This window comes from Salvia hispanica, chromosome 6 (assembly GCF_023119035.1).
Source record: "Salvia hispanica cultivar TCC Black 2014 chromosome 6, UniMelb_Shisp_WGS_1.0, whole genome shotgun sequence".
Lineage (NCBI taxonomy): Eukaryota > Viridiplantae > Streptophyta > Magnoliopsida > Lamiales > Lamiaceae > Salvia > Salvia hispanica.
In genome coordinates this window covers 12401742-12421977 of record NC_062970.1, presented here as the reverse complement: position 1 = coordinate 12421977, position 20236 = coordinate 12401742, and positions in this window count along the sequence as shown.

Here is a 20236-nt window from a genome sequence, read left to right as displayed (position 1 = left end):
TGGACGGAGGGATTATAACAAAGGAGGCTTGTTTTACTTAAAATATCCTATAAAAACATACTCCATAGAATATTTGCAGATTTTATAATGTCATAGATTACTTTTTTCCAGCGTTGATTCAGTGAAAATCACAATATCATATGATCAAATTTCATCAACATTTTCTAAATCGAGGTAATATCTTACTATTAGGCATGTCATGCGTATACTGTTACTATTGATTTGTTTAAACTATAATATTGTCATATTGTAGCGTTGCATGACGGTTATGATAAAAATACCTAAGTAGATTATTTCGTGATTACACTACTGATCTTGTTGTGCAAATTAAACATGACTATTCTAGTTACCAAAAATAAAAAATCACCAGTAAAGATGATTCCCTTCTAGTTTCACGTTCATACTACAAAAATAACAACATAAATATCGGCATGAACTGATAGGGAAGTTACCTTGAACTTTTGTAATTTATATAACAACTCTTCACAAATAATCTTTTAGAGTATATGAGAATGCTGCAATAAAAATTATATAGATTAAAAATTTAAATCACTACAACAAATTCTACTTAGTTTAAGTCGGCATGCATTTGGTTTCTACAAATTCATCGTGAACTTCAACATCTTCAAAATCAACACAAAGGTTAATTCCGCCAAAGTCATCATTAATGTCAATGTAGAGGTTAATTCTGCCAACTTTTTCATCGTGGACTTCAACATCTTCATCATCAACACAAAGGTTAATTCCGCCAAAGTCATCATTAATGTCAATGTAGAGGTTAATTCTGCCAACTTTTTCATCGTGGTATTTAAAGATAAAAAGGATAATAAAATTAAATATAAATTATGTAAAAGAAAAAATATTGATCCAATCTCAAAATACGGACTGCAATAAGGCCGCACATTCCGCCACCGAGAGCGGCTAGCAGCCTAGGTTGCGGTTGCAAATAGGGTGACCGGAAAAGATCGAGACCTGCTCAGTAAAAATGGGCTATAATTTTAGGACAAATACAAAAAGAACATTGAAATAATTTATTGGAATGCGATGTGACGCAGTTTCATCAGTCGACGCCAAAAACGCTAGAAACGTCAACTTTGTCGGAATGAGACAAAATTCGCACGTTGCTTTTGCCACACGGTGGATTTTCGGGCATCTTACAAATTCACTAGTTTGGCAAGGCAAGCCTAATAGGAAAAATGACATTATTTGTCCAATCATAACTATGAAAAATTAACCAAGTACTCCACCGACATCTTAAATAAACACCATTACAAATATTTAAAATTATACTACCTCTGTCCCTGAAAATTTGATACAGTTTCCTATTTCGGTCCGTCCCTGAAAATTTGATACACTTCACTTTTACCATTTTTGGTAGTGGACCCCATATCCCACTAACTCATTCCTACTCACATTTTATTATAAAACTAATACTTTAGAAGTAGGATCCACGTCCCACCAACTTTTTCAACTCACTTTTCATTACATTTCTTAAAACCCGTGTCGGGTCAAAGTGTAGCAAATTTTGAGGGACGGAGGTAGTATTATATTACAATGAAAACTGAAATCAGATGGAGCTAACAGTATCCTGCATTTCTCTTTCCTAAGGTAAATGTATAGGATCAAACTTGGAAGAGAAATTAAGGTTGAGCTATTTGTACTCCTTATTACCACTTACCATGGCCTTATTGTAGTACTAATTTACAATATTCTAACAAGAAATTTCACAAGTTTGAGGAAATGATCTCCTGTATCCTATCACTTATTCTTGAAGTGTCCACCCCAACCCTTGAAATTTTAGCCTGCACCCATAAACAATGTGGTAAGAAGTTGATTAGATGCTCATAAAATTATACTTGATTTAATGATCACCTGAGCATGGATAGTGTGGATGATGGTTTCGCCAACACGGGAGATGTTAACGCTGAGAACTTGAGCTGCTTCTTGTTCGATTACGCTAATCACTTGGCTTAGCATGAAATTCTTATTTAGGCCATTAATCAACATCACCTCTACCCCAAAACCTAACTCCTTCACTGTCAGAATCGGATACTTGCGTCCACCACCGCCGTCAATGGCTGCAGTCCTGGTTAGGCTGGAATTTAAGAGCTGTGCCTTTCTTCTATTTAGTACTTCAATTCTCTCTCTCATGTTATTGATGTAAGCAGATGCTGCATCTATCTGATCTATATGTGACAACAATTCCTACAGTATATGAAATAAAGAACTTAATTTCTCTTAGCAAGATTTGTTTTTGACACTCTCATGATCATTCAATACTTAACTGCAGCTTTTCCAACTAAAATAAGTAGTCAACAAAAACAATCATAAATGACAACGGAATAAATATTGTCGGTTAAAAGGGACCATAAATTAAATTTGTGTGCATTTATTTGTTTGGATATAGGAGTACTCAATTTGATTCACAATTGTGAATTAAAATTTATCAACTGTAACTAGAATTTATTTTGGGTGGATTCACAATACATCGAATTTACGGAACTGTGATTTCTTTTCTAGGATTATATACTAGTGCTGTTATTTGTGTGTAATTTGATGGAAAATTTGCTCATTTCTGTGATGAAACCTTAATTAAAACCCTAAACAATTTTCTTTCTTATTGCATTCTAAACTAAATCAATAGAAAAATATAATCGTGAATGAAAGACATGTACACATACCTTGGGTTGGCTGAAATGGCGATCTGGAATGACGGAAACAAGCTTAAAACTAAGAGCTTTCATTCGAATTCTTCGATTCTTTTCAATGGTCTTCCTCAATAACTTGTTCTGGGAACTTGTCTCATTCCGCTTCATTGCAAACCCTAGATCGAAGCAAAATTTTCAAAAAATTCAATATGAAAATTAGTTAGCTGTTATGAGTGAAGACTTATGTGTATATAAATATATTATATATCGAGAGAGAGGGAGAGAGTCCGAAGGCTGGAATAGCAGTGCTATATAGTACCACCATTTCAAAGATGAGTAGGACCACAAGGTTTGAATAACTATCAGTTAATCAGCCTCTTTAATTGAATTAATTAAAATAAGAATAACATAGTTGGTTTGGAATTTGCATTCGTGCGCCTTAATTACGACAAATGATCAGGTGATCGATTTCTAACTTTGGATATGAAATAGCTTTAAATCCAAGCTTTGGACTAGCTATCCCACCCATTGAAGTGTATATAAATCAGCACGGGATAATGCTGCATACACTCAGTGGCGTATCTAGTAAGGAACAAATGTACCCCAAAATTTTAAAACTAGTATATTGAAATCTTATTTTGTTATATGTAATCAAAATGGTGCAGCGGTTGGAGTCTTCAATTTTTATGGCTGAAAGCGTGGGTTCAATTCCCATAAGCATGCCAACTGTTATTACTTTTTGATTCTCCAAGGAAATCTGTTCGGTCACATATCTAGTAGTAGATTAATAGGATACCAAATAAGATAATTCCAAATTATAGAAATAAACAAAAGAAACTAAGTCCAACTCATTCCAAATCTGGATTTATAAAGCTAAGAACTTAAAACTACACACATACGTATACATGGCTCTTAAAAGTCAACCGATTCTCCAGCAAGAATGACTCATCCAACGTAAGAAACCTGAAATATAATGAAGTCAATCGCATAAGGTGGCATACCATGGCATACCATCAGAGTAAGTTTAGATTATATCTCACAAACACAAACCTTATGAATTATTAAGTGCAATCATTAAGAGAAGAAGGAGAAAAAGAAGCCATCTCCTTACGTGTTGTGGTGCAAAGACCAGTGGAATGAGGTATGATTCATTCAATTGCGCCATTTCATCTCTTACTTAGACTCATCTCCTGGTGTTAATAGGCCACTAACTATACCACTAATCCACTAACTATGGAAACTAAATAACCAACTCTCATCCACTAATTATGAAACTAAATAATTAACTCTAAATCAAAACTTGTTGTCTTCAATATTCATGTTTATATTTAAATAATAATATCTATTTTAAAAAAGCATTTCCCTAAATATCCTCGAAATTCTCCTTATTTCCCTAAATACCCCCAAAACTTTCATTTTATATATTGTATAGATTAGATTAAAATCAACTTCCTTTCAATTTTCATATTTTAATCACTTGATTTTTTTTGTGTGCACACTTCTTTTATAGTATACTTTACTTTCTTAAACTCATTTGTAGCTCTCTTATGGCTTTGTTTTCTTTATTTTTACTTTTTGCTGAGGAATGTATATTTTAAAATCAATCTTTCCTCAATGCTCATTTATGATCATACATAAAATATGAAAAATATATTTGACGTAAAAAGCATGAGAAATAAATTATTTAGAAAATGGCAAGGATGCATTATGTCTTTTTTTAATTTTTTAAGTAATTGAAGTTTTTGCCTAAAATAAGTCAAAAGATGATTTTTAATAAAAAAAAAATACATTCTGCAAAATTTAAAATAAATTTTTCATTAATCCATTTTTTATATATGATGAACTTTCTTAAGCAAAAAATTAAAAACATAGATTTTGTTCAACATCAAAATAAAGAGAAGAAAATTAATCTTTCGAATTTTGAAGTTCTATGTTATTGTGATATTTTATCGCACCCCAAACCAAAAATCCTAGATCCGGATGCACTTGGTAGTTAAATAAACGAAACCATATATGACTATGTAACATCTTTTTTGGTACTCCAGAGTCAAAGATTAATAATACTCCCTCCGTCTCATTGAAGATGACCCACTTTCCTTTTTAGTTTGTCCCAACTAAGATGACCCTTTACTTAAAATGGAAACACCTTTTGTAGGGATCAGACCACTCGGGATTCGCTAATTACCGGGACCTCTTTTATTGATTGGTTCTGAGATTGCTAATCTCAGAGGTACAAGACAAATACAACCGTGGTATCTTGATTACACACTAAGTACAATGTTACAAACAAAAACCCTAAACTAAGCTTAAGAACTCCTTAGTTCTTGAGAGTCCATCTTTTCTGGTTGTACCTGCACACTTAGTAGCTGGATTAGTCACACAAGAGATTGATCCCGAAGGATCTAAACACAAAAGAGACTAAGTCAGAGAATCGGGCCACGAGTGGCTCAGGTCACAGCAGTGACTGCACTAGGCCTCAGACCTCCCCAATCCTCACAGCAAGTCACAAAGGAGAGCACCGTTGAACGAACTCAAACCAGAGATCAGTGGAACCCTAGATCTCACCGGCCAACGCACACCACGGCTGTCTCACACGCGGACTCACCCACACAACCCCAGAACACAGCCAAGAACACAAGGTCCCTCACCACACACTCCAAGCACTTCGGGATTGGTCACAGACTAAAGACCAAACCCTAGAAAGAGAAGGAAACCGAAGAAGTTGCCTAACACTCAATCTACACCGGTAGAACTCTTAGAAACTGAGAATCATCGGTGGAACTGAAAGCTCGAAGGAGAACTCCGGCTAGATTTGCCGGAAAACTAGAGAGAAGGGAGAGCGGTGACGGTTTCTGGAAGCAAGAGAGAGAGAGAGAAGCAGAATGAGAGAAGTCTAACAGGCTTCTCTCACTTAACAAACACAACACTCATCCAACGGCTGAGAGCCACAATCCGCGTGGAGTTGCCAGGTGTCACACATCCAGCCGCTCTGGGTAAGTAAACGGGCCAGGCTCGATTTGGGCCAATAACTAATCACATGGGCTCAACAATTTCCAACCCAATCAATTAATAAAGGAAGCCCAAAGCAAGGAGTCCAATATCCAACATTCTCCACCTTTGGACTACTTCTGGAGAAACAGAGGAGAGCCTTGGTCTACTGCTGCTTCATCATTGCCTACAAGGCATTCCTATCACCAATGAACACAAAGTTCATTAGATAGAAGATACCAGGTTGCCTAACAAAACACCAGATGGTACACCAAATAGTTTTGTAGGACTTAAGCTGCCTTGTGACTTCAAAGCGTCAACAATGTCTTTACCTCGGGACATGCAATGCATATGCTAACCAAAATCAAAGTGCAATTTTTTGATGCATGACAACAACTTATCCACAGAGAGACATTTAGTACCCATATCAGCAGGGTTATGATCAGTATGCACTTTTTGTAAAAGAACTTCACCTTTTTCCACAACATCTCTAATAAAATGGAACCTAACATCTATGTGCTTAGTACTATCATGGAAAACAGGATTTTTATAAAGTTGAATGGCAGACTGACTATCAGAGAACAACACAGGAGCAGACTTAATAAACTTGAGTTCAGAGAGAACTCCCTTTAACCAGATTGCCTCCTTCATAGCCTCTGTAATGGCTATATACTCTAATTCTGTTGTAGACAGAGCTACAATGTGTTGGAGTTGTGATTTCCAGCTAACACAAGACCTGCAAACCTGAAACACATAGGAAGTTGTGGACTTCCTCTTGTCTTTATCATTAGCATAGTTAGAATCAACAAAGCCACACAACTCAACACCTTGATCATGCTTAGAAAAACACAAACCATACTTAGAAGTATTTTTCAGGTATCTAAGCAACCACTTAAGAGCTTCCCAATGCACTGGCCCAGGGTTAGACATGTATCTACTCAAGCAAGAAACAGCATAGGCAATATCAGGCCTAGTACTAACCATAAGATACATCACAGAGCCAATAGCATTAGAATAAGGGACCTTTTGCATAGCTTTAACCTCAGATTCAATTGTAGGACAAAGGTCCTTACTTAGCATAAAATGAGCAGCTAAAGGAACATAAGCAATTTTAGCACCAAGCATATTAAACTTTTCAAGAATTTTTTGCACATAAGGTTCCTGATGAAGGACTAGAGAAAAGGACTTCCTATCCCTAAGGATATTGATCCCCAAAATCTTTTTAGCATCACCAAGGTCAACCATTAGAGTATCTACTTAAGCAAGAAACAGCATAGGCAATATCAGGCCTAGTACTAACCATAAGATACATCACAGAGCCAATAGCATTAGAATAAGGGACCTTTTGCATAGCTTTAACCTCAGATTCAATTGTAGGACAAAGGTCCTTACTTAGCATAAAATGAGCAGCTAAAGGAACATAAGCAATTTTAGCACCAAGCATATTAAACTTTTCAAGAATTTTTTGCACATAAGGTTCCTGATGAAGGACTAGAGAAAAGGACTTCCTATCCCTAAGGATATTGATCCCCAAAATCTTTTTAGCATCACCAAGGTCTTTCATGTCAAAATTTTCACATAGAGCACTTTGCACATGTTTAATAGACTTAATGCAAGGACCCATAATCAGCATATCATCCACATACAACAGCAAGAACACAGGCACTTTATCAAGGTTTTTCACATACAAGCAGGCATCAAAGGTACTCCTAATAAAGCCTAACTTCTGCATGCATGTATTAAACTTAATATTCCACTGCCTAGGAGATTGTTTAAGACGATACAGAGCCTTTTTAAGCAAACACACATGATTGGGAAAGTTTGGATCCACAAAACCCTCTGGTTGTTTCATGTATATGGGTTTATCCAATTCACCATGAAGAAAAGCAGTTTTGACATCCATTTGCTTTAATTCCCAATTAAAATGAGCACATAAGGCAAGCATCACTCTTACAGTAGTAAACTTAACCACAGGAGCAAAAATTTCTGTATAATCAATCCCCTCTTGCTGAGTAAAACCTTTGGCAACCAACCTAGCCTTGTACCTCAACCCCTCAATCTCATCTTTCAGTTTAAACAGCCACCTGCAATCAACTACAGAGGCACCAGGGGGCAGAGGCACAAGGATCCAAGTATTATTGACAAATAGAGAGTGGATTTCCTCTTGCATAGCTTTAAACCATAAATCCCAGTACTTGGACTTTTGAGCCTGCTTAAAGTCCAAGTAGCTCATTTCCATCAGATTCAAAAACATTAAAAGCTAGGGCCACTAAATTCACAAAAGAACCAAATCTATCAGGGACGTTACCAACCCTTCTTGCTCTATCCCTAGTTAACTGATAATTGTGTAAATCTAGATTATTACTGGGTTGTGGCTCACCATCAAAAACATTTTCATGGCCAGGGTCTTGGTTTTCTAGAGGCTCAGGGGGTATAGAATCTGGGTTGATAGGGGAAGAGTTCCACACCTGCTCCACCTCAGTGGAAGCATCACTACCCTAGGACTCCACCTCACTTGAGGGCCACTTCTCAGATTGCTCCACCTCACTAAGAGGTTCACCATCTGAGGATGGAGAAGCAGGGGACCTGGGGACACCACAGGGGAAGTCATCTTCATTGAAGATAACATCCCTACTGACCACAACCTTGAAACCAGGTTCATCCCTAACCCACACCCTATAACCCTTAACACCATCAGGATAGCCAACAAAAACACCCTTCCTAGACCTTGGGTCTAACTTGTCAGTTTTTGAATGAATAAAAGCACTACACCCAAACACCCTTAGGTGTGACAGATTGGGTTTCCTACCAGTGAAAACATGCTAATGGCATCTTCCCTTAAGAGGAACAGAAGGGGATCTATTTATCAAATAACAAGCAGTGTAAAGAGCTTCACCCCAAAACTTTTTGGACAAACCACTTTTGGACAGGAGACACCTAACCTTTTCAAGTAAAGTCCTATTCATCCTCTCAGCAACACCATTTTGCTGAGGGGTGTAAGGAGTAGTTTTATGTCTCCTAATCCCAGATTTTTGACACAAAGAATCCATTTGAGCATTGCAAAACTCAAGGCCATTATCTGTCCTAATGGTCTTGATACATTTTCCAGTTTGATTTTCAATTAAAACTCTCCAATTTGAAAAGGTTTGAAAAACATCAGACTTATGTTTTAAGAGAAAACACCAAACTTTTCTTGAAAAATCATCCACAATGGATAAGAAATACACAGATCCAGAGTGGGTAGTAACAGAGGCAGGGCCCCAAACATCCATATGCAAGTACTCTAAGACAGCTTGACTAACATTTTCAGTCACAGGGGTGGGAAAAGACACCCTGTGCTGTTTTCCCATCACACAAGTTTCACAAAAGGGGAGCTCATTTTTGAAATCCAACTCACTCAAAATATCAGAATTTTTCAAAAGTTTTAACCCCTTCTGACTCATGTGCCCAAGTCTATTATGCCACAGTGAAGCCTTATCCATTTTAACCAGATTTACACTATGATCATAACTAGTTAGAGGCTTAGCCGTACACACATACAGATTACACTTTTTCACAGCTTTAAACAGGCATAGCACACCCTTACAGATCTTCATAATACCCTGCCCCCACTTACCCTCAAAACCCTCAGATTCAAGACAAGAGCAAGATAGCAGATTATAGTTCAGATCAGGCACATATCTCACATTTTTCAAAGGCAGCAAGTATCCATTCTCAAACTTTAAAAGCACAGTACCAATGCCAAGGATTTTACACTTCTTGTCATTAGCCATGGACACAAAAGCATTTTCCACAGGTTTGAGAGAAGTAAAGGAATCTTTGAAAGGACATATGTGAAAAGTGCATCCTGAATCAATTAGCCAGTCATTTTTGGTAAAGAAACACTCAGAGGCAGAGTTTACAGAAAAAACATCATGGTTCATAAAACAAACACCATCTGCACCATCATCCCTGGCCAGATTTGCAACAGACTCCATCTGGTTATTACCATTTGAATTCTTACCTTTCTTGGGTCTAGTACATTCTGCCTTGTAATGACCCACTTCCCCACAATTAAAACATTTTCTTTTAAACTTAGGGTCTTTACTTTTAGACCTAGACCTGCCTCTGTTTGACTTCTTACCATTCCTAGAGGAATTACTGCCATCCCCTCTAGATTTAGACCTCCCTCTCATATTCAAAGTCTTAGTTTGAGAAGATTTAGGGTTAAAGTTTTCTTTAAGCTCCAATTCTTTTGACTTTAAAGAACTGATTATTATGTCTAGAGGGGCACTATCCCTTCCATACTTTATAGCTGCTTTAACATCACCATAAGTATCAGGGATAGCATTCATGAGGGCTATGCTGGTATACTCATCAATGGTTTTATCTCCAGACCTTTTGATGTCCTGGACCAATTTTTGAAAAGTATCAATATTATCATCTATGTCTTTTGAAAGATCCAATTTAAATTTAAAAAGCTTTTCCAGGAGATACATCCTGGAGGACATAGAAGTTTCAGTATAAAGGGTATCCAGCTTAGCCCACATTTCACTGGCAGATTCAATAGCCCCAACCTTTCTAATCACAGAGTCAGAGAGGTTGAGGATAATTGAAGACCTAGCTAATTCATTCATTTCAGCCTTTTTCTCAGCAGACATATTTTCAGGAAGAACCCCTTCAATGGCTTTGAAAACCTTTTGCTGAATCAGAACACATTTTACCTTTTGTTTCCATATAACAAAATCATTTTTCCCATTGAAAGGGACAATGCCAACTGGCTGAGTCATTTTGAGAAAGATTTTAACACACGCAAAAGAACTCAACACTCCAAGGGCAAAGCAAGCAACTCTGCTTTCACAGATAGTGGACTTAAACAAATAACAGTAAAAGAATCAACTAGGAACAAAGATGCAGAGATGTTTCATGCAATAATCACAGATGCAGCTAGCAGCAAGCACACACACAGGAAAGACAACTCAAGGTGATCCCAGACACACAGAGATCAAGTCCAGGTGAGTTCCTCCCTATCTGTCACGTGTACCCCGGCAGGAGGATTTTCCAGTTCGCAATCACCCAATGTATGGGGGCACAGGGGGTCACTCAAGGCGGTAAAGGCACAGGGTGGATAGGTGATTTACTCAGGACACAGAAATAGAGCTCTGAGATACACACCTTGAGTAAGAAAAGTAAAACAAGAAAGCTTTACTCAGGGCCTATACCGGAGGCCGAGCTTTACTCTGACGAGCCCACCTCCTTAATTTGCGACCCGGCGCGCCCAAGTGATCCCCCCGTGGCTCTGATACCACTGTAGGGATCAGACCACTCGGGAATCGCTAATTACCGGGACCTCTTTTATTGATTGGTTCTGAGATTGCTAATCTCAGAGGTACAAGCCAAATACAACCGTGGTATCTTGATTACACACTAAGTACAATGTTACAAACAGAAACCCAAGACTAAGCTTAAGAACTCCTTAGTTCTTGAGAGTCTATCTTTTCTGGTTGTACCTGCACACATAGTAGCTGGATTAGTCACACAAGAGATTGATCCCGAAGGATCTAAACACAAAAGAGACTAAGTCAGAGAATCGGGCCACGAGTGGCTCAGGTCACAGCAGTGACTGCACTAGGCCTCAGACCTCCCCAATCCTCACAGCAAGTCACAAAGGAGAGCACCGTTGAACGAACTCAAACCAGAGATCAGTGGAACCCTAGATCTCACCGTCCAACGCTCACCACGGCTGTCTCACACGCGGACTCACCCACACAACCCCAGAACACAGCCAAGAACACAAGGTCCCTCACCACACACTCCAAGCACTTCGGGATTGGTCACAGACTAAAGACCAAACCCTAGAAAGAGAAGGAAACCGAAGAAGTTGACTAACACTCAATCTACACCGGTAGAACTCTTAGAAACTGAGAATCATCGGTGGAACTGAAAGCTCGAAGGAGAACTCCGGCTAGATTCGCCGGAAAACTAGAGAGAAGGGAGAGCGGTGACGGTTTCTGGAAGCAAGAGAGAGAGAGAGAGAGAAGCAGAATGAGAGAAGTCTAATAGGCTTCTCTCACTTAACAAACACAACACTCATCCAACGGCTGAGAGCCACAATCCGCGTGGAGTTGCCAGGTGTTACACATCCAGCCGCTCTGGGTAAGTAAACGGGCCAGGCTCGATTTGGGCCAATAACTAATCACATGGGCTCAACAATTTCCAACCCAATCAATTAATAAAGGAAGCCCAAAGCAAGGAGTCCAATATCCAACATTCTCCACCTTTGGACTACTTCTGGAGAAACAGGGGAGAGCCTTGGTCTACTGCTGCTTCATCATTGCCTACAAGGCATTCCTATCACCAAAGAACACAAAGTTCATTAGATAGAAGATACCAGGTTGCCTAACAAAACACCAGATGGTACACCAGATGATACTTGGCAGCGACGATTTTCAAATACCACTCCTAATTTTCGACACACCATTGTTGGAATACAATTTAAAGTAAAAAGATTATTATTGGGATCACAATATGGATTTAATTCTAAGTTTTTAAAAATTCTATTGTTGAATTATTTAGTGTTTATTAACTTGTGTACGTATTTTAGTGCATGTATTGGATGTATGTGCAATTGATTTGAAGATATACATGAAAAATACAACCAATACAGCTATTTTATTTTAGATAGTACTCCCTCAGTCCGCTATTATTAGTCTCATTCTTGGTTGCAGTAGTTTCAAGAAATGCCAAAAAAAGTGGATGGAAAAGTTTGTAATATAAGTCTCACTTGTATATACTAGGAATAGTTTTAAATCAAATAAGAGTGAAATGAGTTAGTGAAATGTGAGACCATATTACAATTTATAGTAAAAATAAATTAAAATTCTTATTCACAGACGGACTACAAAAAAAATGAGACTCCTATTTGCAGACGGAAGGAGTACCGAAAAATGAAATTGGAAGCTGAGTGCGGAACTGCCAGATTTCAATATTAGGATTTGGTTAAAACATTGTATGTAATATAGATGAATATAATGGGCCTCATATTCATAAACTAGGTTTTGATCAGATTAGGCCCTTTTTCCCAGCCCAATCGCTAAATGTTGGGCCGATTTTAAATTAGTGGTTATATCTAATTTGTTTAAGACCAGGTCAGCCCACCCTATTCCGCCAAACTTTACGATATGTTGAATTAATAGTTCGATGACGTTGTACAAAACACAATCATTCATCGTTTTGAATTTTGGAGGAACAGCTAACACAATCACTTTTAAATGAACGAAGATCAATAATAATGTGTGGAAATGTGAAAATTCTCTCATAGACATCAGGAGTATAGTATATTAAAGTGGGAAATATGGAAAATTCTTTTATGGACATCTAGGAGTATTGTATTATAATTATAATGTATTATTGCAGTCCGCGTGATTATCAATTAATATCTGACTAAACATAGAATTTTAGGGCGTTTAGTCTAGGAAAAAGATTGAATCTGTATAGATGCAAATAATGTAATGATTGTTCAACACCAGCAACTTTTTAGAGTTGAGACATTATTTTGGAATATTATCTTATGTGGCATTGATGTCGTTAATATATACACGCACGCCCAAATAGTAGTTCCATATGTTGTTATTGTGGACGGTACTTGTTTCATGTAACCTAAATACAGATGTCAAAATATCTGTTTCGTTTGGTTTGCGTCTCCCTTTTTTTTTATTGTTGTGGATGATGCAAAATTTTCAGAATTTGGGGCTCACTTGGTTAAATAGGCCCGGGTCTTCTAGTAAGTGCACTTAGGAGCCACATCGGGCCAATACTGATTATACGCTAGCATTTGTTTCTAGTTATTTCAGGCGATTACATCCTTCGAAATATCGATGTAATCTACAAAAATATATCTTGTCCACCAAAGGCGTAGAAAGTGTGAACATTGGATATATTGTAGGAAAGTTAGATTTCATCCAACGACTGCGTGGGGATGCCAACCATATGGGGGATGTACATACACAGCACATCATAAGGTACCAACTGGTAGGGCGTCGAAGATCCGTTGTTGATGCTCTTGTGCGGGTAATAATGGGTATACTAATATGATTAGGATCGGATATTTTTTCTTAAGATAATGGTTATTTAAATTATGAAGTTTGATTAAATTTTAATTAGTCTCATAACTTTTAAAATTAAAATATTAAATTACGAAATTTCAATTTTTTTTCAATCTCTCGTTTAACAACTTTTGTTTGGACTTTCAGCATTGCATTTTAGTGCCTATATAACTAAGTTACTATTTCCCTAAAAATAAACTAAGTTACTACTACTACTGATATTTTGATAATTTTATAATTAAGAAACATAATGTACAGTGCTAGTTAAGTGCTAGTTAATTAAGAGTTCTTATTGACGCCATCTTGATGACCACGTTACATACACAATATATTGTAATGAAATCTTCTTTTTCTTGTTTTATAAGTTAAAAGTTTTGATAGCTCAAAACAATTTTCTGTAAATTAAATATCAAGCTTGTTCAAATAATTATTTTATGCTGTAAGTATAATTATATGTGTAACTCTTAGAGCATCCACAATGGATGCCCGATCGCGCGCTCGGGCGTGGTCGGGCATCCATTGCAGGCCTCGGTCACGCCCGAGCGCGACCAAGAGTTCGGTCGCGACCGATCACCCGCCCGATCGATCAGGCGTGAGATCCGGCGCCCATTGCAGAGGCGCGCCCGAGCCCGAGCCCGATTTTTTTTTTTTTTTAATTATTTAACCTTAATTTAAACCACTATAAATACTCCATTTTCTTCACTTTTCACACACCAAACCTTTCACTTTCTCTTCTATATTCTCTCATTATCCACACTTTCAACAATGGATCCGAGTCAATACCCAAGCCCGAATAATGTCGACGACGATATGCCGATGTTTGGAGGAGGCGGCGGCGGCGGCGGCGCCCGGTGGCCCGGCCACGAAGACTACCGGGTTGAGACGCCCGGATCTGTAGGATCCACTTTCGTCTCCGACTCTGAGTTCGATCCGTTCTTCGGCACCGAGGAGTATCGGGTTGAGGATATGGAGCCTAGTTGTGGGCAACCTCCTGCCCCTGTGCGGCCGCCGCCGAAGAAAGGGAGGAAAAAGATGGCGCGGAAAGAAAAGGCGCCATCGGTCCCAGTCCCACTCCCACACGACGAGCCGAGCAACAGGGCGTACTGACTACGAGTTGGATGAGTACCTGAAGGTGGCTCAGTGTTGGGTCGATGTATCGGAGTATTCGATAGCCTCCAACAACCAGACTTCGGCCAGGATGTGGGATCGCATTGAGGAACGCTACAACGAAGTGAAACCGAAGTGGGCGATCAAGCGGACCAAGGTTCAGCTGCGCAAGTGTTGGGATCGGATCAAGGTCCACATCAACAACTTCTGCTATATCTACAACAGGAACAGGGACGGAAGAGCTAGCGGTGAGAGCATGGAGGATGTCCGAGTACCGACGGCAGTTCGGGCAGTTCAAGCTGTACAATGTTTGGCTGATCTTGAAGGACAAGGGGAAGCTCAACGGAGGGATACCGGTTGGATCCTCGGCTCCGAAGCGGACGAAGAACACCGCCGCTTGCGATTACACGAGCAGCGGCCCATCTCCTGTGGATCTGAACGCTGAGCCGGAAGGGAGTTCCGGCACGCCTACGTCTACTTTTAGACGTCCCATTGGTACCAAGGCTGCCAAAGCCCATGTCAAAGGGAAGGCGAAGGCGGGCGCGTCTGGATCAGCGGCCCCCCCGCAGGCTGCGCCTCCTCCATCTGTATAACACATGGATAGGGCGATCGAGGAGTTCGGAGGTTATCACGAGGTGGTTGAGTATATGTTTATACTAGACGCCCAAAACAGCCTTCGTGAAGAAACCGATCCGGAAGCCCGACAGAGGACTACGAATATGATCAAGAATTTGGCGCAGAGGTTGAATTTGATGACTAGTTTGGTTTTTTCTTTTTTTTAGTATTTTAGTTTTAATGTATTTTTTTTTTATCTAAGTATGATGTAGTTCCACTTTTCTATTAAGTAATGTAGTTTTTATTTTTTTTTTCATTTGTGGTGTTTAAAATAATATATTTTGATATTTTATAGTAATTAAAAACAAAATTAAAAAACAATGATTTAAAATTGAAATGAAAAGTGGATAAGAGATAGGGCATGCACTAGGGCTCCACCATTACAAAAAGATAGGGCATGCTAACGTGGCAACCACTAGGGCTCTCACTAGGGCTTCTACTAGGGCATCCATTGTGGATGCTCTTAGAATTGTGTAAATAATATTAAATGCATTATACTAATTATTATATAATAAGCATTATGTATCCAATAAACACTATGAGTAAGTTGACATAACATAATTGGCCCTATTTAATTCTAATTAACTATATGCATTAGTCCTTAGGTTAAGTTGAAATCAATACTGCATTATAGATGAAAATAATTAGGTTGTGAAAAATGAAAAGATTTAGGAACAAGAATTTGAAAAGATTATGAAGTGTATTCTTAATACTTTTTTTAACTATAAATACTACTTTCCAATTGAAATTGTACATCCCAAGTTGATCATCTAACCTTTTAGAATAAACACTATAAAGGTAATATTCCACTTGTCTGAAAGAATATTTTATATTTCAGTTGCTTAATATTTTATTTGTCTTCTCTCTCTTATTGCAAATTGACATACTTGGATTTTACATGGTTTTAGAGGATGATTTTGTATGAATTTGATCAATTTTTTTCTATTATTGGGTATCTACTTCTATATTATGTTGGTATGTTGACCATTTTGTTAAGAATGTGTAGAAAAAAAGTACAAAATATGTGGATGTGCAGCATCCTTGGTTTGAGACAATATTTATTGGAGATTTTGAAGTCCAATCAGCCCTTAATGCATACTCCCTCCGTCTACGAATAAGAGTTCCGGTTCACTTTTACCATAAATGGTAATAGGGTCCCACCTTCCACTAACTCATTTCACTCACATTTCATTCAAAACTAATATATACAAGTGGGACCCCTATTCCACTTGTCACACCCCTACTCTTATGACTTATGCACTTACTATAAATAATTTTTATATTTTAATATAAATTACCCCGCGCGTCAAGTACAAAAACACATATATTATATAAGTTCAAAATCAACATATATCAAGTACATATTTCAAAACATTCTAAATAGTAGTGGGACCATCTCACCACTCTATATACTATATATTTATCTACATGCAAAAATGAGGAGGAGGAGAAGGTTGCTAAAATGCGTCAGCCGCCGACCCTTATAATAACTGTAACTCACATCAACCCACGCATCATTGATATCTTATTCCTGAAAAATATTAGTGGTTTATATGAGCCACAACTCAGTGCATATAAGTCTTACCTTTAATTTCACACACAAATATCAAACACATTCTTTCACCAAAATATATCACCAGAAATAATAAATATCATAAAAAGTTTAGTATTCATATGCATATGCCTCTCCGTTCTTTTTATTATTCTGTGACAGGTCAAGCCTGGTATCTGTCCGGGATTTCCATTGTATACGACCTGAATGTCCCTTTTCATTATTTGACCTTTCCACGAAGGCCCCTCTTTGATTTGACATTTCCACGAAGGCCCCTCTTTGCACATTTTCTTTAACCCGTAGGTCCATTATCATTGAATATGACCCGTAGAATCCAGGGCAAGACTATCACATATCCTCTTTAATCCAATGATGCAAATAATTCCAATACCATTCATCAATCATATCCATTGCACCAATTACATATCCATATATTCCATCAATAACTCCAATACTATAGATAAACATATCCATTGCACAAATCACATATTAACATCATATTTCACCATCAATATCAAATAACACATAACCATTTCAAGCTCACATCATATAATTTAAATATTCACTCCAATTTAACACATAGCAATCAATCATATAAATATGTAAAATTAAAAGTGCGATTTATTCGCACCTGATTAACATAGATAATCTGGTCGGGCACTTGTTCTCATTTCTCGATCTATAGCCCTTGATCCTTTAACAAAAATTACATCAACACTACTTTTCTCACGGAGGAGTTCACCTTTATTTTTATCTTTTTTTTCTTCTATCCAACACTATAGCCGACTTAACGGATAGCCGACTTAACGGATGAATGATTTAATATCTAACATTCTTTTAAATACAGTAAGCATCAAATGAAGCAAATAAGGGACACGTTTCAGCTGCATGTCACTACCAAGAATTTTCTTTTATTTTTCTCTCACATTTGTCAAAGTATAGAGTAGTTTTTTTATATTTCCATGCATTATCTCTATTTATACATTTTCTAATAATACACCCTCATGCAATATATATATTTACATATGTTTTAAATGCACATATATATTTATAAGCCGACGATTATGCATATACTCATACGTTTTATTAGTAAAAAAATTATCCCATATATATTATATAGCCAAAACGTGGCATTATATGTCATATACTATATACTATTAGTTTAACTATTAAGATATGATATAACAATTAGTCCTAAAATGACAATATAAATATGTAGTTGTGCAGAATGATGCAAGTTTCGGATTAGGGATGTCACACCACTAACTTTTTTCACCCACTTTTCTTAGTATTTCTTAAAACCCATGCCGCCCATGAATGGGACTATTAATGGCGAACAAAGGGAGTATCAATCTATTCGTCTTCGAAAGAACTTCGCGTGGGTATGTCGCACGTCTCAATCGGAGTTCGGTAGAAGAAGTTATGACCGTTATAAGAACACTGCGCGTTCCAGAAACTTACACGCGGTCGGGTGAATTATTACCCTGTAAATTCACCCGGCCCGGTACACCGATTCTGCGCAAAAAAAGGTCAGACACTGGTCGAAAATCATCACCCGGTCGGGTGATTTTTATGCCAAAAACGCAATTTTTGATAGGGGATTAAGGAGAAAAACGCCAAGGGTTCACATTGTTCTACACCTACCGCCTCCAACACTAACACACACACACAAGAACACTTTGAGAGAGAGAATTGAAGATTGAAGACTTCCAATCGAAAGATTGAAATTGCCATTCCATAGATTCATTCTCACAGGAGTATCTTAATCTTTTCTCCATGTATTTCATAGAATCTTTTGTTTCAAGCATTGTTTTTGTGAAGAACATAAGTAGCTAAACATTTCTTGTAGAATTCTTGGTGATGATGCACTAATTTCATAGTTTTTATACAATTAATTTTGTTCTTACCTTGCTCTTGTAGTTATTTGATTATTCTTGGGTTTATTCCTTTCAATTGTTTGATCACCATTTGATTGTGTAGGATTAATTAGATTAATCGGGAGATGAAATAATTAATTTGGAAACAAGAATAATTTACACCTTAATACAATAGAACTCTAGAGAGTCGAGGTTTTGAGTGAGGTCTTTGACCTAATCGAGCTTTTGGGAGTTAGGGATTTAGGATTATAAAGGACTTCAATCCTAGCACCTAATCTACAGGTTTCTCACCCCAGGAGGGTGTTTAATCTATAATTATGGTAGACTTAGTAACTCTAGAGACACCAAAAGGTAAGGCAATTTGATAAGATAAGAGCTTGGAATTGTGTATCGGATCCTTGAATTCTACAATTTTGTCCATATTATCTTCTTACTCCGTGTTTACTTGCTTTTACTTGTTTATTTGCTTATTATATGCTTTTAGTAGTGTTAGAAAAAAAACCAAACCTTTCCCGATTCTCTAGATAGTAGTCAACGTTTGTTCGTGGTAGTTAAGTTGATACAAATTTGTCTCTGTGGGATATGATACTCTTGCTTGCTAATTGCTACACTAGCCGCGTACACCTGCGGGTATCACTTGTGTTAAAATAAGTCGAGTCACAAATCAATGACGGACCAAGGTGAATCGGAAAGCGATGAAGTGCTGGAGATTATGACTGGATAAGGTGAGACTATTGGAGATGGAGACAAGAGGATAAAAAAAACTTAGGTATGGATACTAGAATAGAAGAGAAGATGGAGACAGATTAATTCTTAATTAGGAATAATTTTTTTTATTAATTCTAATTCGTTGGTCATATTATTTATTGAGAATTTTTACTGAATTTACTAAGCAATATATTTTTATTTGGTTTAATATATTTATTTAATGAATTTTTATTACATATTTTTATGCTTTTAGATTTTGAATAATGATATTGCTTATCATTTCATAAAATTATCTCATTGTATAAAATAAGTTAAAGGAAAATAGAATGGATCGTGCAATGATACTAGTGGCCAATAAAAACATGGTACGGAGTATTATTATTGTAAGATTTTATAATGCTACATATGACTAGTATACATTTCCAACATTGATTAAGTGAAATCAAGATAGTAACTGATATCATATGCTCAAATTACATTAATATTTGAAGGCCGAGCATGTCATGTGGAGTAGTACATATTTCTTTTAGCATGCATGTCATATATACTAGCATAGTTGCATGCATATAGATTCAATTTGAACTATCACACAATGACTTATCGGTCTGGCATATCTGATGTGTATTTGTGCCCCACAACAATAAAAATTTACATAGA